Source organism: Protopterus annectens, chromosome 17.part0 (genome assembly GCF_019279795.1).
Source record: "Protopterus annectens isolate FY-2018-M chromosome 17.part0, PAN1.0, whole genome shotgun sequence".
Lineage (NCBI taxonomy): Eukaryota > Metazoa > Chordata > Ceratodontiformes > Protopteridae > Protopterus > Protopterus annectens.
This window is the reverse complement of record NC_056751.1, coordinates 66,029,555-66,048,076: the sequence shown is the minus strand read 5'-3', so window position 1 is coordinate 66,048,076 and position 18,522 is coordinate 66,029,555. Positions and strand designations below refer to the sequence as shown.

The window sequence follows — 18,522 nt, the reverse complement described above, 5'->3', positions numbered from 1 at the left end:
AAAAGTTAGCTTATACAGCAAAAAACCCATTTGTTGCCTTACTGAAAGACATCTGAACAGCAATATAGCAGGCATTTGAGTCATCTAGGACACATTTTGCTATCTGTTGTTGTCGGTGCATACTAAAAAAAAGCTAGGAAAAGGCTACAAGCCTACAGACACTTGCATCATCTGAGACAAGACTATGGACCACTAAAGAGCATGTGGCATGCATCTCATATTGGAATTGGTGCTACTGTTTTGCTTCTGGTAAGAGAAGAAGCAAAGGAGCATTGTATCTGAGCAGGATGAAGCTGTCGTGAAACCAGCACTAGTAGTAGCCAGGCCATAGCCAGTTAGGCAAATCCCCTCTTTTCATCATTCTTCACTAAGCTAATGCTTTCTCCTCAGTAAGTACTGCTTGATTAGCTACTGTCTAGCCTACCTTTAGAATATCTCCCTAAATACCTCATCCATAAATCATCAGGGTCTACTTCTTAGTTTCCCCTCATGTGTTTGTCAGTGTCCTGTATACATGCAGACACCTTGAGGTGACATTTTTCCTGTAAAAGCACCCTCGAAATTTCACCAGTACCTAGTTGCACACAGGCAGCTAGTTTGTAGTGACAAGCACCGCCCACAGAATTCCAAACCAGGTACTCCTGACATTATTTTATATTCTCACTGTAATCATCTAATCAATTAAAAAGGAAGTCAAAGCTCTCACGTAAAAGTACTCATAATATCAGTCGTACCAGCAGTTGTGCAGATGCTGCACCCATCACACACAATTTAAAGAAGACACATAGACCCACATATGCTGAGGCTCTTAAACTTAACCTTCCTAAACCCCAAATACCCCCTAGACAAAGTACATATAACAAATACTCTCAGCATCCCAGAATACTCTCTTTCAAAACAATACCCACATCAACACATACAGCCACATCTCATGGAGCCACTATTTCTAAGCACATAAGGCAAGCCATCACACAATCCAACATTCTGGTCATTGGAGACTCCATCGTGAGACACACTGATGTCCCTCTCAACAGGCTGAGTAAGGAGAAAGTCACAGTCAGTTGCTTATCAGGGGCCCAGATCCACCATGTCACTGGGCCAGAAGTACCAGTATGACTTGGTTATAGTCCATGTGGGTGTAAATGACCTTAGACTTATCTCTGTAGACTATATGAACACAGACATCATGGAACTATCAGAATATGTGTTGCAGGCTGGTATGAGCCTACCATTGAGCAGCATTTTACCTTCTCAAAATATGATGCCACAATATGAACAGAAAATGACTGACTTTAATAATTATCTTAGTTTCTAGTGTCATTCTAAGGGAGTTTAATATTTGTCAGCATGGAAGGAGATCGTTAACAGACCATGCTGCTTTGCCATGGATGGTCTGTACCTTTTCCCTCTAGGCTTTCAAATATTAGCTAAACACTGTCCTCCCTCATTAGGCAATGACAAACCAAAAGTACTTTTGACATACAAAATCAAAACCAAGAAAATCTGAACCTGTTACTGCTCAATGCTAGGGGTCTAAACAAAAAACTCCACTTCCTGCAAGATCTCCTCACCCAAGAGAAGGTTGACATCTGTTCAGTCACTGAGACATGGTTTAAAGTTGCAGAAAGCACACCAGATGAGGGTCACTGAGTTGTAATCTGGGGATGGATTTTAGTTATTAATGTGTGTCATGCAGTATAGCATTTTATTTTTCAGTTTAGTCCAATATATGTTAGTAAATCATTTCCTCTCTGAAGTGAAGTCTGGTTGCAGCTTTTCTTTTAAATTCTGAAATGAGCTATCTGAATGCGAAATTATTACGTCAGCTGTATAAACGGTACATTTCAAAGTTAACAAGTCAAAAGGTAAAGTTTTAGTAGATACAGAAGAGACTATCCATGTGCACCTAACAGTGGGAAAAACTGCCTTCCAGTTTATAGCCTGCTACAGACCACCCTCCCAAACCCAGGAACCCCATTCGGCCTTCCTGAGAACACTGGAAAATATGAAGGTCTCTCCAAAGACCATTATATTGGGCGACTTCAACTACCCTAACATAGACTGGGAGCATTACTCTAGCTCCAACACCCTAGCCCGAAGGTTCCTAGAATTTATGAACTCAAATGCTATGGAACAACTTGTTGCCAGTCCCACAAGAGGGGAAAACATACTGGACCTGATCATCACCAACATGGGGACTCTATGCTCCAGATCAGAAGTGTATCCCTCACTGGTAAGATCAGACCATAAACTAATCTCACTAGATATTCACATCCCGACCCCAGCCCCTGCCCAGAAAACCACAGTGAAAAACTTCTCTAAAGCAAATTTCACACTCCTCAAAACCGAGGTGGAATCCTTCAAAGCCCCCGGGCCTGTGGAAAATACGGCCCAGACCGCAGAATCCTTTATAAACGCATTCTATGCGTTCTATGAAGTGAAGTCTGGTTGCAGCTTTTCTTTTAAATTCTGAAATGAGCTATCTGAATGCAAAATTATTATGTCATCTGCATAAAGGGTAAAGTTTTAATAGATACAGAAGAGAAAGGTCCCAAAATTGAGCCTTTTGGTACGACTGCTAAATGATGGCATTTTTGGATGTGTTAGGCTTGTGAATGACAGTAAATGTTTTGTTGGGTAGCTATACAGTGAACCATTGCAGGGCACTTTCACCTACAGCAAAATTAGCTTGAATGCATATTTCAAGTCAATGAAAAGGACATCTTCCAGGAAAAAGTTAAAGGGAAGGGCTTCATGGCTCAATAGTTAGCTTATACAGCAAAAAACCCATTTGTTGCCTTACTGAAAGACATCTGAACAGCAATTGGGCAGGCATTTGAGTCATCTAGGACACATTTTGCTATATGTTGTTGACGGTGCATACTAAAAAAGCTAGAAAAACTACAAGCCTACAGACACTTGCATCATCCCGGACATGATTGTGGACCACTAAAGAGCATGTGGCATGCATCTCATATTGGGATTGGTGTTACTGTTTTGCTTCTGGTAAGAGAAGAAGCAAAGGAGCATTGTATCCGAGCAGGGTGAAGCTGTCGTGAGACCAGCACTAGTAGTAGCTAGGTCATAGCCAGTTAGGCAAATACCCTCTTTTCATCATTCTTCATTAAGCTAATGCTTTCTCTTCAGTAAGTACTGCTTGGTCAGCTACTGTGTAGCCTACCTTTAGACTATCTCCCTAAATACCTCATCCATAAATCATCAGTGTCTACTTCTTAGTTTCCCCTCATGTTTTTGTCAGTGTCCTGTATACAAGCAGACACCTTGAGGTGACATTTTTCTTATAAAAGCACCCTCGAAATTTCACCAGTAACTAGTTGGAGACAGGCAGCTAGTTTGTAGTGACAAGCACTGCCCACAGAATTCCAAACCAGGTACTACTGACATTACTTTACATTCTCACTGTAATCATCTAATCAATTAAAAAGGAAGTCAAAGCTCTCACGTAAAAGCACGCCTAATATCAGCCGTACCATCAATAGTGCACATGCTGCACCCATCACACACAGTTTATAGCAGACACATAGACCCACATATGCTGAGGCCCTTAAACTTAACCTTCCTAAACCCCAAATACCCCCTAGACAAAATACATATAACAAATACTCTCAGCATCCCAGAATACTCTCTTTCAAAACAATACCCACATCAACACATACAGCCACATCTCATGGAGCCACTATTTCTAAGCACATAAGGCAAGCCATCACACAATCCAACATTCGGGTCATTGGAGACTCCATCGTGAGACACACTGATGTCCCTCTCAACAGGCTGAGTAAGGAGAAAGTCACAGTCAGTTGCTTATCAGGGGCCCAGATCCGCCATGTCACTGGGCCACAAGTACCAGTATGACTCGGTTATAGTCCATGTGGGTGTAAATGACCTGAGACTTATCTCTGTAGACTATATGAACAGAGACATCATGGAGCTCTCGGAATATGTGTTTCAGGCTGGTATGAGCCTACCATTGAGCAGCATTTTACCTTCTCAAAATATGATGCCACAATATGAACAGAAAATGACTGACTTTAATAATTATCTTAGTTTCTGGTGTCATTCTAAGGGAGTTTAATATTTGTCAGCATGGAAGGAGATGGTTAACAGACCATGCTGCTTTGCCATGGATGGTCTGTACCTTTTCCCTCTAGGCTTTCAGATATTAGCTAAACAATGTCTTCCCTCATTAGTCGATGCCAAACCGAAAGTACTTTTGACATACAAAATCAAAACCATGAAAATGTAAAGCAGTTCCTGCTCAATGCTAGGTGTCTAAACAAAGATGTCCACTCCCTACAAGATTTCCTCACCCAAGAGAAGGCTGACATCTGATCACTCACTGAGACATGTTTTAAAGTTGCGGAAAGCACACAAGCTTGAGGGTCAGTGAGTTGTAATCTGGGGATGGATTTTAGTTATTAATGTGTGTCACGCAGTATAGTATTTTATTTTTCAGTTTAGTCGAATATATATGTTAGTAAATCATTTCCTCTCTGAAGTGAAGTCTGGTTGCAGCTTTTCTTTTAAATTCTGAAATGAGCTATCTGAATGCAAAATTATTATGTCATCTGCATAAAGGGTACAGTTCAAGGTTAACAAGTCAAAAGGTAAAGTTTTAATAGATACAGAAGAGAAAGGTCCCAAAATTGAGCCTTTTGGTACGACTGCTAAATGGTGGCATTTTTGGATGTGTTAGGCTTGTGAATGACAGTAAATGTTTTGTTGGGTAGCTATACAGTGAACCATTGCAGGGCACTTTCACCTACAGCAAAATTAGCTTGAATGCATATTTCAAGTCAATGAAAAGGACATCTTCCAGGAAAAAGTTAAAGGGAAGGGCTTCATGGCTCAATAGTTAGCTTATACAGCAAAAAAAACATTTGTTGCCTTACTGAAAGACATCTGAACAGCAATTGGGCAGGCATTTGAGTCATCTAGGACACATTTTGCTATATATTGTTGACGGTGCATACTAAAAAAAGCTAGGAAAACTACAAGCCTACAGACACTTGCATCATCCCGGACATGACTGTGGACCACTAAAGAGCATGTGGCATGCATCTCATATTGGGATTGGTGTTACTGTTTTGCTTCTGGTAAGAGAAGAAGCAAAGGAGCATTGTATCCGAGCAGGGTGAAGCTGTCGTGAGACCAGCACTAGTAGTAGCCAGGTCATAGCCAGTTAGGCAAATACCCTCTTTTCATCATTCTTCATTAAGCTAATGCTTTCTCTTCAGTAAGTACTGCTTGGTCAGCTACTGTGTAGCCTACCTTTAGACTATCTCCCTAAATACCTCATCCAAAATCATCAGTGTCTACTTCTTAGTTTCCCCTCATGTTTTTGTCAGTGTCCTGTATACATGCAGACACCTTGAGGTGACATTTTTCTTATAAAAGCACCCTCGAAATTTCACCAGTACCTAGTTGGACACAGGCAGCTAGTTTGTAGTGACAAGCACTGCCCACAGAATTCCAAACCAGGTACTACTGACATTACTTTACATTCTCACTGTAATCATCTAATCAATTAAAAAGGAAGTCAAAGCTCTCACGTAAAAGCACGCCTAATATCAGTCGTACCATCAATAGTGCACATGCTGCACCCATCACACACAGTTTATAGCAGACACATAGACCCACATATGCTGAGGCTCTTAAACCTAACCTTCCTAAACCCCAAATACCCCCTAGACAAAGTACATATAACAAATATTCTCAGCATCCCAGAATGCTCTCTTTCAAAACAATACCCACGTCAACACATACAGCCACATTTCATGGAGCCACTATTTCTAAGCCCATAAGGCAAGCCATCATACAATCCAACATTCTGGCCATTGGAGACTCCATCGTGAGACACACTGATGTCCCTCTCAACAGGTTGAGTAAGGAGAAAGTTACAGTCAGTTGCTTATCAGGGGCCCAGATCCACCATGTCACTGGACCACAAGTATCAGTATGACTCAGTTATAGTCCATGTAGGTATAAATGACCTGAGACTTACCTCTGTAGACTATATGAACAGAGACATCATGGAGCTCTCCGAATATGTGTTTTAGGCTGGTATGAGCCTAGCATTAGCAACATTTTACCTTCTCAAAATATGATGCCACAATATGAACAGAAACTGACTGACTTTAATAATTATCTTAGTTTCTGGTGTCATTCTAAAGGAGTTTAATATTTGTCAGCATGGAAGGAGATAGTTAACAGACCATGCTGCTTTGCCATGGATGGGTCTGTAGCTTTTCCCTCTAGGCTTTCAAACATTAGCTAAACACTGTCCTCCCTCATTAGGCAATGCCAAACCGAAAGTACTTTTGACATACAAAATCAAAACCAAGAAAATCTAAAGGGCTTTGCCCTTCTTTACAAATCCAATTTAAACATCCAGCTCCTTCAAAAAGAAACCCCAGATTTCAACACTGCTGAGACCCTATTCACCAAAATCCTACTAAACCAACACAAACAACTAAACCTACTCAGCATTTATATACCACCAGGAGACAACCTTAAGACACCAGAATCTATACTCCACTGGGTTTCCCACTCTCTGTCCCAAGAAACTTTACTCCTAGGTGATGTCAACGCAGACTGGAACACTATACATTCACCCATAGCCACCAACTACATAAACCTATATAATTTCATACAACTCATACACTCACCCACAAGAATTGACAAAACCACCAAATGAGAATCCACCTTAGACTGGATCCTGACTAAGCAGCCCAATACTGCCCACCTATGACTCCCTCAGTAACCATAACCCAACCTTTCTCTTTCGGCACAAAATAAAATCTACTAACACCCCCAGTCTCTTACAAATCTGTTTCCAAAAAAACTTCTCCCCAGAACAATTCTCAGAAGCCCTAAAATCCTGTGACTGGGCTCCCATAAAAACCCTTCTCCTGGATAATGCAGTAGAATACTTTAATGCCAAATTCCTAAAGATTTTAAACCAACTAGCCCCACTAAAAACAATAAGATTGAGAAGTAACCCTGCCCCCTGGTTAAACAAAGCCACAAAAATCTTACTCAAGATTAGAGACAAAGCTTGGATAACTTGGCAAAACTACAAAACTCTCGTAACAAGGCAAAGCTTTGCTGAGCTCAGAAATAAAGCAAAAAAGCAGGTTAGGTTGGACAAGAAACACTACTATATTTCCCCTACAAAGTAAACATAACAACAACCCACAGAAATTCTGGGCTGCAGTGAACAACATCCTCCAGCCTGGTAAAGCCACCACACCACCCCCAGATATCACAGGTACTGATCCACACATAGCCTCTAGTTTTAATAACTACTGTACCTCTTCAATACTGAACCTGGTAAGTGCTATATCACCCATGACCCAACATCAACTCTTAAACTACCAGCCTAACTCCACCCCCTTCACTTTTAACCCAGTTCCAACTACAACCATTCAAAATCTCTTAGCTAAACTCAAACCTACCACCCTAGCTGCCGAAAATCTCCCAGCTCAATATCTCCAAATTGCATCCAAGGCCATCACCTACCCCATCTCCCAACTCATTAACAGATCTAGCTCCTTGAATTCCATTCCTTCATTATGGAAAACCTCATATATCATCCCTCTCCACAAGAGAGGTCCATCTACTGACCTCTCCAACTAATGTCCCATTGCTATCCTATCACCCCTCTCAAAAATTCTAGAAAAATGTATCCACCACCAAATCCTTACCCATCTGCTAACTAACAACCTTCTAACTAAATCCCAACATGGATTCAGACCTTACAATAGCACCAACACTGCTCTAATTAACTTCTCCAATACGATAAACTCTCATAGGAACCAAGGGAAGCTTGTCTCTGCCACCTTCTTAGACCTATCCAAGGCATTTGATACAGTCTCCCATAGCAAACTCCTCACCTGCCTAGCAGAACTCAACCTAGATGACTCCAACCTAAAATCATTTAATAGTTCCCTAAACAACCGGTCACAATCTGTCAAATGGGGCAACTCCCTATCCCCCCCCACTCCCTGTCGCATGCGGTGTCCCACAAGGTTCAATCCTTGGTCCCCTTCTCTTCAACATATTTACAAATAATCTCCACCTAGCTACCACTAAAGCCAACATCGTCCAGTATGCGGATGACACTACTCTAATTTGCTCAGCACCAAACATCCAATTACTACAAAGTAAAGCCCAGGAATCCTTCACTGAGGTAGAGAACTGCTAAACAACTACCAACTAATACTAAACCCCAAAAAAACACAGCTAATACTATTCCACCCAATAAATCACTTCTCCGCCACCTTTACCATCATGTCAACCAATGGCACCCTCATCACCCCAGTAACTGAGGCCAAACTCTAAGGCATCACTATTGATCAACAACTTGAATTCAACAAGCACATATCCCAAACTATCTCTAAAGTCCATAAAAAACTTGGTTGCCTATATTGTTGCATACTATTCCTAACCCCCGAACCTAGAACAACAATAGCCAGAACTCATCTCTTATCAACACTATTATATGCCTCTCCTGAACAAACTCTCCACATGCTACAATAAAATAGCTAGGTTCACTGCCAATAATAGATCACATTCCCACCACTACCAATCTCTAATTAAACTGCACTGGTTAGAATTTCCAAACCTCCTACGCTACCACCAACTGATCATAGCCCATCAAATTCTTTTTCATCTGAGGAAGAGCCCTGCCCTAGCTGACATACTAAACTTTCACAACACCAAAATGGAACTACGTTCATGTAACAAAAACCTGATTGAAATCAACCCATGCAATAACAGCGCTGGGGAGGCCCTACTCTCTTATGATGTTGCTAAAGTATGGAACACCCTCCCACCTGAACTCAGGCTACAAATTCACACAGGCACCTTCAAGGGCCTTCTTAATTCACACCTCTATGCTAACCCTCTTTGTAACTGCAAAGACCCCCCTTGAAGACCCACTACTCCATATAAGTGACCCACTGTATGCCTCCATTGCATACACTATATTCTCACCTGATATACTCAATTGATATGTATTTTTTTTTTGTTGTAAATATTGCAAATAGGGGTTCTACTCCTGAGTATCTTATTGTTTGAGTATCTTTTTGTTTTACAAAATTGTTCTTGTACTTCTTTGTTTCTCTTAATTGTATACCAGTTTTTTATTGTTATCTAAACCATGTATGTACTCTTGTTAACTTCCTTGGAGCTTTTCTCCCCAGGACTCCACTAAAAATGGGCACTTTGTATCCAGTTGGATTTATCCTGGTAAAATAATGTTTAAATAAAAAAATAAATAAAAATAAAATAAATAAATAAAGCTGTTACTGCTCAGTGCTAGGTGTCTAAACAAAAAACTCCACTCCCTACAAGATCTCCTCACCCAAGAGAAGACTGACATCTGTTCAGTCACTGAGACATGGTTTAAAGTTGCGGAAAGCACACCAGCAGTGCAAGGCTGTAACGCCTTCCATAAATTTAATTTATCTACTTCACAGACAGGGACTAAAGGTAGAGGCGTCTTGATTTACATCAAAAATAAATATATGTCAAGGCTGATCAAACAGGACAATGCACTTGAGCTTCTCCATGTTCAAATCACCATAGGCAAAATCCCATACTACATCTTTGCAAGGTATAGTACCCCCTCTCTGGCCAAGGAAACCCATAACATGTATTTAAACTTAAGGAAACACTCACCATTCAACTCAATACCAAATTCATGGGTGATTGGGCGACTTTATCTATCCCACCATTAACTGGGATTTGTATATGACACCAAACATGCAGACAGAGATTCCTGGATTTTGTAAACACAAACTCCCTATACCAGATTGTTAATACACTGAACGGGGATGGGGGGGCAAACATACTGGATCTGGTCCTCACTATTATGGAACAGTGCTGCTCATCCCCTAGTATAATGCCTTCTCTAGTAAGGTCTGCAACAAAAATGGTCTCCTTTGAAGTAAAAACAAAACCTGGAATCCCAGCTAACCCTGGAATGTTCAGGAACTACTCGAAGGCTAACTCTACTATTAAGTGATAACATGGTGAAATGTCAAGCCTCCATAAACCCTGATAACATTGCCGCACACAGATCTGAGAACATTTTCAATGTGAAGACAAAAGCACTTATCAAACTGCTTTATATGTGATTTTATCATGATTTTTATCATATCTGAAACATTTTACGAATAAAGCTTGTGTTTTAGCAGTCCTGACCATACCTTTGGATTTTCCAATTCAAGTGTAATCTGGACAATTGGATGGGGAACAGGAAATTCATCCTTGGTTTGGCACCTATGTCTCCATTGCACTGATACTTGCAGCATGAAATAGTTCATCTCACAGGCTCTTGCTTGTAAATTTTTCATCTCCCAAGCCCCTGCTTACATTTCTCTAAGGTACCAGAACTTGTCAGAGATTTGGGATGCAAGGCTAGGCATAAAAAAGACCTTGTGGTTGTTAGCCTAGTAAGCATCTATGAACCTATGAACATGGAAGCATACAAATATGGTGCTACATTTAGAAGTATAGAATACTCCCTTTGTTCTAGTCTTATTTCCCAGTGAAGCACCTCTGTTACCTCCAGATGCATTTCTATTCTTACCTCCAGACCAAAAAATTACCTATTTAAAGAAAATTGCTTCTTGCTTTAAGCAAAAACAGTCTTAATATAAGGTTGTCCATTATGCCAAGTCGGACTAATAAGCATAGCACCAGTAGTGGCAAAGCTGAAAGAAAATGGGCTGCACAATAAATACATGTTTAAAAACAAGAAAACAACTTGACTGTTCTACTGACCATTTTATTAATACTGCCTCTTTCAAATTATAACCACAAAAACTTAATAAATAATATTATTATGAAACTGTATCATAAAGATCAACAGATTCTAAGCTTTAACTACTGCACAGCTAGAAAATGCAGTTTATTTGCCAGTAAAGCATGCATCTTAGAATATTTATCTTTATGGCTTGAATCATCCAAAACAAATCAGGAGAAAGGGAACTGAACCACTTCAAAATCTTGGGAAACATGGTATTATTTAAACCATTAAAATATTTAGGGACTGTGTAAGGTTACATAAAAACTGTATCCCTGAACATTTTGCAGATTACCATGCAGCTGAAGAAGGTGAAGGCAAGCAGGATAATCACAAGACACCATTCTATTTACCATTTACCATGTCAAATAGATGTTATTCTTCAGACACAGTAATAGAATTCTGCTCAAAATAACTTGGCTGGGATTCAGCAATAATCCACACTGAGTAGAAGAGACATGCAGCAAAAACTGTATTACAGAGGTTTATGAATTTTTAGAGCCAAAGCATAGGTTTGGACTCTGTTATGCAACTTCTTTCTAGTGGTCATTTTATATGTCAGTGAGCTTAGTAACATCTATACACAAGCATAAAAGGCTAAGTGCAGTTCTGAGATATTGTAATTAACATATAAAAGGTCTGACTCCATGTGACTTATATGTCTTTGCTATGTTTCAGCAAAAGAGTACTCCTATGAGTTTGGCCACATTCATCATTGCAGGTATGTCCACTGTAGCCACATGACCATTATCACTGACAATAAAGATAGCATGTCCAGTTACAGTACACAGATTTTGCACCACACAGGTAGCTGGACTGGTACTGTATGGATGCCATGACACTTGAGAGATTATAAGATATGTCATGATATGAATATGCATATTGTCCAAGGATGCACAATACCACTGAAAACTAAAATATTGACAGCAGTCAGCATTCTGGCCAACATCACATTCCTGAGTTGGTTCATAGGTAAGTACTAGACTAGCTGCCCTTGTGGGCCATTTTAAGCCTAGCCAGTTTCCCTTTTTATGATCAAATTAACCTGTCCCATTAGGTGTTAGATTGGCCTAACCCAGCCCATAGTCAATAATTAGAAGTTATGTACCTACCATAACGTTCCATGTTAGTTGTCTTCTCTCTTCTTCTTCTTTTTTGTTGGAGCCGATCCCCTCTCTCCGGCTCGACTCGGCACTGCTTTTAGCTCGAGAACTCCTTTTACCAGCTCGAGGCAACCCTATATCCCATGATGCAAGGCGGAACTACCTCAGATCTCGTTTGGCAGCTAACTGACCCTGCTAAAGACTATCCTAACATAATTAGGAACCATGGTTCTCATAACAATGCTCCAGAGGAAGCAATCTAATAGGAACTCTCCAAGATCTGTCCAGGCCAGGGGAAGGAGGGCGGGAGAAAGAAAGCGAGAAGACAACTAACATGGAACGTTATGGTAGGTACATAACTTCTAAATGTTAGTTGTCAATCGCCTTCATTCTTGCTGGATGGGACCGGGCCCCTAGCACCTGTATCCCGGTGGCTCAATGGAACAGACTCTTGAGAATCCAACTTGTAATGAGACACAAAGGTATGAGGTGGCCCAAGTAAGTCTATCCTGAAAGGCTACAGAAGTGGATTGACTTAGAAGATAGTTGTTTGCCCCTTAGAGAGTACACATAGGAAATGGTGGAAGTCAACCATCTAGATAAGGTCACTTTAGAAACTGGAAGACCTAACCTGTTTTCTGCATAGGAGACAAACAATTGGTCTGATTTTCTAATTTGTTTAATCCTATGCAAGTAGTACCTGAGCTGACGATGAACATCCAAAAAATACAGCTTCTGTTCAGCTCTGTCAGAATAGTTAGGAAAGAAAACTGGTAGATCAATAGATTGGTTAATATTGGTTTGAGATACAACCTTGGGAAGAAAGGAAGGGTTAGTTCTGAGCGAAACCCTATCCTTATGAAAAACCAGATAAGGTGAATGAATACAGAGGGCCTGAATCTCAGAAACTCTTCTTGCAGAAGTAACAGCCAGTAAAAATATAGTCTTCCACGTCAATAACTTTAAAGAACACGTAGCAGACGGTTCGAAAGGAGGTAGAATTAGGGATGCCAACATTAAGTTTAGATCCCATTGCGGAGGAGGATGTTTCACAGGCGGTTTTAGGAGAAAAACTCCTCTTAAAAAGGCTTTGCATAACCTATGAGACATGATGTTATTGTCATGCAAGCCAACATGATACTTGGAAATAGCAGCCAGTTGTACTTTGACTGTAGATGACGAAGATCCCGAATGAAAACCTCCGCCAGGAAATCTAAAACAGAATGTACAGGGGATCAATATTTCTGGCGTTTGCCCAACAAAAAACGCCGCCACTTGCTAGCATAAACAGTTCTAGTGGGCGACTTTAAAGAAGACACTAAAATGTCTCTGACTGAGTCAGAAATCATTGGTAGCCTGGCTAGGGAAGGAAGTGGAGCAACCAAGCAGTGAGGTTGAGAGAATGAATGGCCCGGTGCTGCTGACCCGACTGGTGGATCAAAAGATCCGAACTGGGTCCAGATGCCAGGGCTGCACCAGAAGATGATGATGTAGAAAACCAAATTTGTCGAGGCCAATATGGAGCAATGAGGATCAAATTGGCTCTCAAAACGGTGGCTTTCTGAATGACTTGTGGAATCAATGGAAAGGGAGGAAAAGCATAAAGAAGTCCCCGAGGCCAATCCTGGGTTAGATTGGCCTGGAAAGAAATAGTGTGGAGTAATCTGGGCACTTGCTGTTCTGAGGGGTAGTGAAAAGATCGCAACAAGGGGTGCCCCACTTCAGAAAAATCTGATCCACTACAGATTGATTGAGAGACCACTCGTGAGGCATCAGAATAGATCTGCTTAGCCTGTCCGCCAATAGGTTGGACCTGCCGGGGATGCGTTGCTATCAGAAACCGCTGAGAAGAGATCGCCCATTGCCAAAGTCTGAGAGCTTCACGACATAAGGGATAGGATCTGGTTCCGCCCTGTTTGTTGATGTACCAGACCACGGACATGTTGTCCGTCTGTACTGCAATAGTCCCTGTGGGAAGAAAGTCGTCGAGGGCTTGCAACGTTAAAAGCACTGCTCTCATCTCCAGGACATTTATGTGCAGGTGGTATTCTATGGGTTGCCACGTCCCGTGGACCATCCTGCCCTGATAATGCCCCCCCCCGATCAGAGAGGCATCCGTGGTGACTGTGGCAACTGGAGGAGGGGAACAAAGGGTCGGCCCTGATGAAGAAGAGGGAAGATATCCACCATCGTAGATGAGCCCTGCATGACTGTGTCACCAAGATTTCGTGTCTCATGGGCAGATGCGTGAATAACATCCACTGCAGGAGACACATGTGGAAGCGAGCCAGTGGAAGAAGAACAATGGCCGCAGCCATTAGGCCTAGAACTTTCAAGACAAACCTGGCTTTGATCTTGTTGCTTTGTAACAGAAGCTGAACAAATTTCTGGATGTCCAGAATCCTTTGATCTGTTAGCCTGGCTAACATTTTGATATTTAACTCTGCCTATAAAGGTGATAGATTGGCAAGGCAGCAGAGAGATTTTTCGAAATTTACGAAATTCCTAGACTCTTGCAAAGCTGTAGGGTGTAGTCTCTGGACGAAGAAGCTGATGCTTGTAGGTGGCGGAGAGGAGCCAGTCGTCCAAATAAGGAAACACCTGGAATCCTCGACGTCTCAGATGAGCTGTGACCACTGCCATGCATTTGGTGAACACTCTGGGGGCTGAAGTGAGGCCAAAGGGCAGTGCTCTGAATTGGTAATGACTGGCTCCCAGCCGAAGCGGAGAAACCTTCTGAGCGTCTGTGAATCTTTATGTGATAGTGCACGATCTTGAAGGTCTATAGAGCACATCCAGTTGTCCTTGCCCAGAAAGGGCAGAATGGATTGCAGCGTGACCATCCGAATCTTGCCTTCTGACAGACTTGTTTAGTCTGCTTAGGTCTAGTATTGGTCTCCAATCTCCCGTCCTTTGGGGACCAAAAAGAATCTTGAGTAGAAGCGGATCCTACTTGGTCTGCCGGCACTGTTTGGATGGCTCTTTTCTCCAGGAGTTTTGAAACTTCCTGTCTTGCCAAATCCCTTTGACCGGGTGAGATGTCTGGAAGGGATTGTAGAGGCGAAACCTAAGGGGATTTTGTAACCCTCGGATATGATCGACTGTACCCACTTCTCTTGTGATAGGGATTGCCAGGCTACTGGGTACAGCAATTCTTCCCGACTGCCTCCAAGGGTGGACAGTCGGGCAACATCTCAGGGATGCTGAAAGGGCTTCTCAGGAAGAGACTCCCTGTTGCCCTGGTTCTGAGGACCCCCTGCCTCTAGGGTATTGTTACCCCTCTGCCTCTGGGGTAAACTGACCACGTGTGTCCGTGTAGCTCCTTGGGCTTTACGGAACCACATCTTCCCCCTTCTGACCCTTGGCATATGGTCTAGAAGGAGTGGAAAACTGGACTCCAACGGCAGAAAGAGTTTTACCGTCCTGCTCACATCTGGTCAAAGTATCCTTCACCTGAGGTCGAACAATGTTGGTGAAGGCCTTACGCCTAAAGGGGTCCGCAAATTACACAGCCGCATCCAGGCTTGGCGTCTAAGAGCAACACCTGTGCTTCGCCTCTGCCCTACCTGCTCCATCGGCCGCATAAGATATGAGCCGCATGGAGGAGTTAGATATGGAATTCAGGATAGCTAGCTGAGAGGCAATCTTTTCCTGAGCCCCAGCAGCAGAAGGATCCTGGACTACTTCTCCCAGTTCCTTGAGAATATCTCATTGAAGCCTGGTGAAGTGACAAAGGTAATTCAGCGAACGCATAGCAAAGGTCGCTGAAGAAAACATCCGCTTTTCATACCTGTCCATGGTCCTAGAATCCTTATTAGGAGGATGGACAGGTACTGAAGGATCCGCCAGTTCCTTCTTAGTGGCCGCTACCACCATAGCATCCACAGAGACACCTTTGGACAGGAACTGTTTATCCGAAGGGGCCGTGATGAACTTGGATGGTCTCCTGGGGACAGGTTCCACAGAATCTGGAGCCGCCCATGCCTTCCGAGCCACTACCTGCATGAGTGGGTCGAAGGCGGAGACACCCAGGAGGTGGAGGGTCGGGATCCAAAAGCCTCCAGGTATACCGACTCATCCTCGGAGGGGTCAATGGAAGGCCAATTCCCCCTCTGTTTGAGGAGCTCAAGGATGTCTGAAAATGAGACATCCTCAGAGGGGGACCGTGGGAACCCTCCGACTCATCTAAGTCGGTATCAGATGTAGTAGACTCAGGGGAGTCTGTGTGTTTCCTCTTACGCCCTCTTCCGAGGGGTTCCCCTGCAGGGTCAGGAGAAACCTCGGAAGAGGAGGAAATTCCCAGTGGGGAAACCTGGGGCGATGGATCCCTGGGCCTGAGAGCAAGAGGCTGGCAAGAGGCATCTGCAGGCACTGATGAAGGAGGAGCTAGAGGGATAGACCGTTGACCAGGCTCAGAGGCCAGGACACTCCTCATCACCTCAAAGGCTCCTCTTCCCGGGAGACCTGAACACACCCATTCCGAAGAAACAGGAATGGTCAGCTCCAAGGAGAGAGAAGGCTCCGAGGCCGATGTCGGCGCCGAGCGCCCGAGAGGGAGAGCGGGTCGGACAAGGGTCCGATGCCACTAGCCCCTCGAGCCGACAGTGGAAACCCGATGACCGGATCCCTCCAAGGAAGGTCTCAAGGAGGAAATCGAGCCGAAGATGACGGAGCCAAGGATGTATCGGCTCGGCATCGAAACAGTCGCTGTCCCAAGCCCAACTCTGGTGTGGAGTCGGAGGAGGAATCTCAAGAATCGGGCTATAGCAAGTCTGTTGAGACGGGCTATGGAGCATTTGGGCCAGTGCCTGAGACTTCAACAGCCTGCTTACCACCCTCTCCAAATCGTGGTCAGACAGCCTGGAAGATCTCAAGATCGGCTCCGATGGCTCCGCTCCGACAAAGAGGAGACCCGGGCAGTGAATACTTAGTATCGAAGGGGACCGGGATCTCTTACGGGTCGAAGCCATCGGAGCCGAAGTCCCTTGAACCCCAGATGGAGCCGAGGATATCTCGGCTCCGATGCTGGATAAAGTGTCGGCTCCAGCCGGAGCCGACAAGGCCACAGTAGTCAGGGTATCGGAGCCAGCCGGCACCGAACCCACTACTCTAACAGAAGAAGTATCGACTCCAGCCAGAGCCGATATCGGCTCCGATGGAGCCGGAGCCACCGGAGGAGGCTTGGACACTGTAGCCTGAGCCTTCGGTGGCTTAAGAGGTTTTCCTGCCCCTGGCTTAGGAGGAGAACCTTCAGGTTTAAGTAAACCTTGGAGGATTAATTTGTTCCTGCTTTCCTGCAGGACTCCCTGGCTAAAAGCATGACACAATGCACAGGAGTCCTGCAGGTGCAAAGGCCCCAGGCAATACACACAAGAAGTGTGACCGTCTGTCAGGGACATTTTCTGACAGCACTGGTCACACTTCTTGAAGCCTGAGACCTTGCCTTCCCTAGACATCCTAAAAAGGATAGACACAAACAGTCCCCACAAACACACAACTTAATCCCTACACAGACACACAGGAAGGGAATAACTTGGGGAACTAGGCCTGACTAAAACTTTAAACTGAAAACTATTATAAAAGTTTAAAAGGAAGGAATAGGGTGGGCTGTAACTAAGTACAGGCTAATCTAACACTAAAGGGAAAAATAAACCCTTAACTGAACTTTTTCTTCTTTAACAAGAAAAAACTTACCTCAGCTGGCAAAGGAGACCTCTTTCGCTAAGCGGCAAACGAGATCTGAGGTAGTTCCTCCTTGCATCATGGGATATAGGGTTGCCTCGAGCTGGTAAAAGGAGTTCTCGAGCTAAAGCAGGAGCCGAGGATCGGCTCCGAACCCATCCAGCAAGAATGAAGGCGAGATTGACAACTTAACATTTATATATTACCCTTAATGAGAATAACTGGGGTCATATTATAGATGACTTAGATAATATAGATAACTGCATGCGATAAAGCATTTAGGAGCTGACTCTGTCCATTAGTAGTACACTGGGCTCTACTGGGGTAAATTTTATGATCCCCATCCATAGATCCAAGTTGCCCCTGAACATGGACAGGGATGAGTTTAGTTTTACGTGGATGGGAAGTCAGTTTCAGAACAATGGTATCCTCTGCGAGATATACCTGCCCCTCCAAACTGTTCGGTTGACGTTGCAGATGAGGATTAGATCCCTAGATTGAGTATTTCTGATGCCATTTGACTTGCTGATGTGCAGTAAATCCATTGAGTATTTGGTCAGAGGATGCCTTGTATGCTAGATACAGGTCACCTCTTAGCTGCCTGTAGGATACTGAGTATAGTGACAGAACTTTGAGTCGGTCCATATAGGACATATTGTTAAGGTCTTGTATCCTATTAGTAAGGTATCTCTGTGGGGGTTCCAGTTGTTGCAAGTGTCTATACAGATACATGTCACAGGGGGCATTATACTCAATGATTGGCCTAATGGGGGCTGGATAAATGAGGACAATGACATTCCCAGATCTAGAAACAATCACTTTGTTTATAAGTCATGCATTATGGACAGGCTTTCTTACAACAATGGACACGTTAGTCAAAAGTTAGATCACTGCCCACATAAGTTC

At 43.3% G+C, this 18,522-nt stretch overlaps 1 protein-coding gene across 1 annotated transcript in view; it reads right to left on the bottom strand.

The window, feature by feature from the left end:
• Window positions 1-18,522, bottom strand: part of DNAH6 (dynein axonemal heavy chain 6) — a 5,071,261-nt gene that overhangs the window by 4,090,307 nt on the left and 962,432 nt on the right. The gene's annotated exons all lie outside the window — the stretch shown is intronic.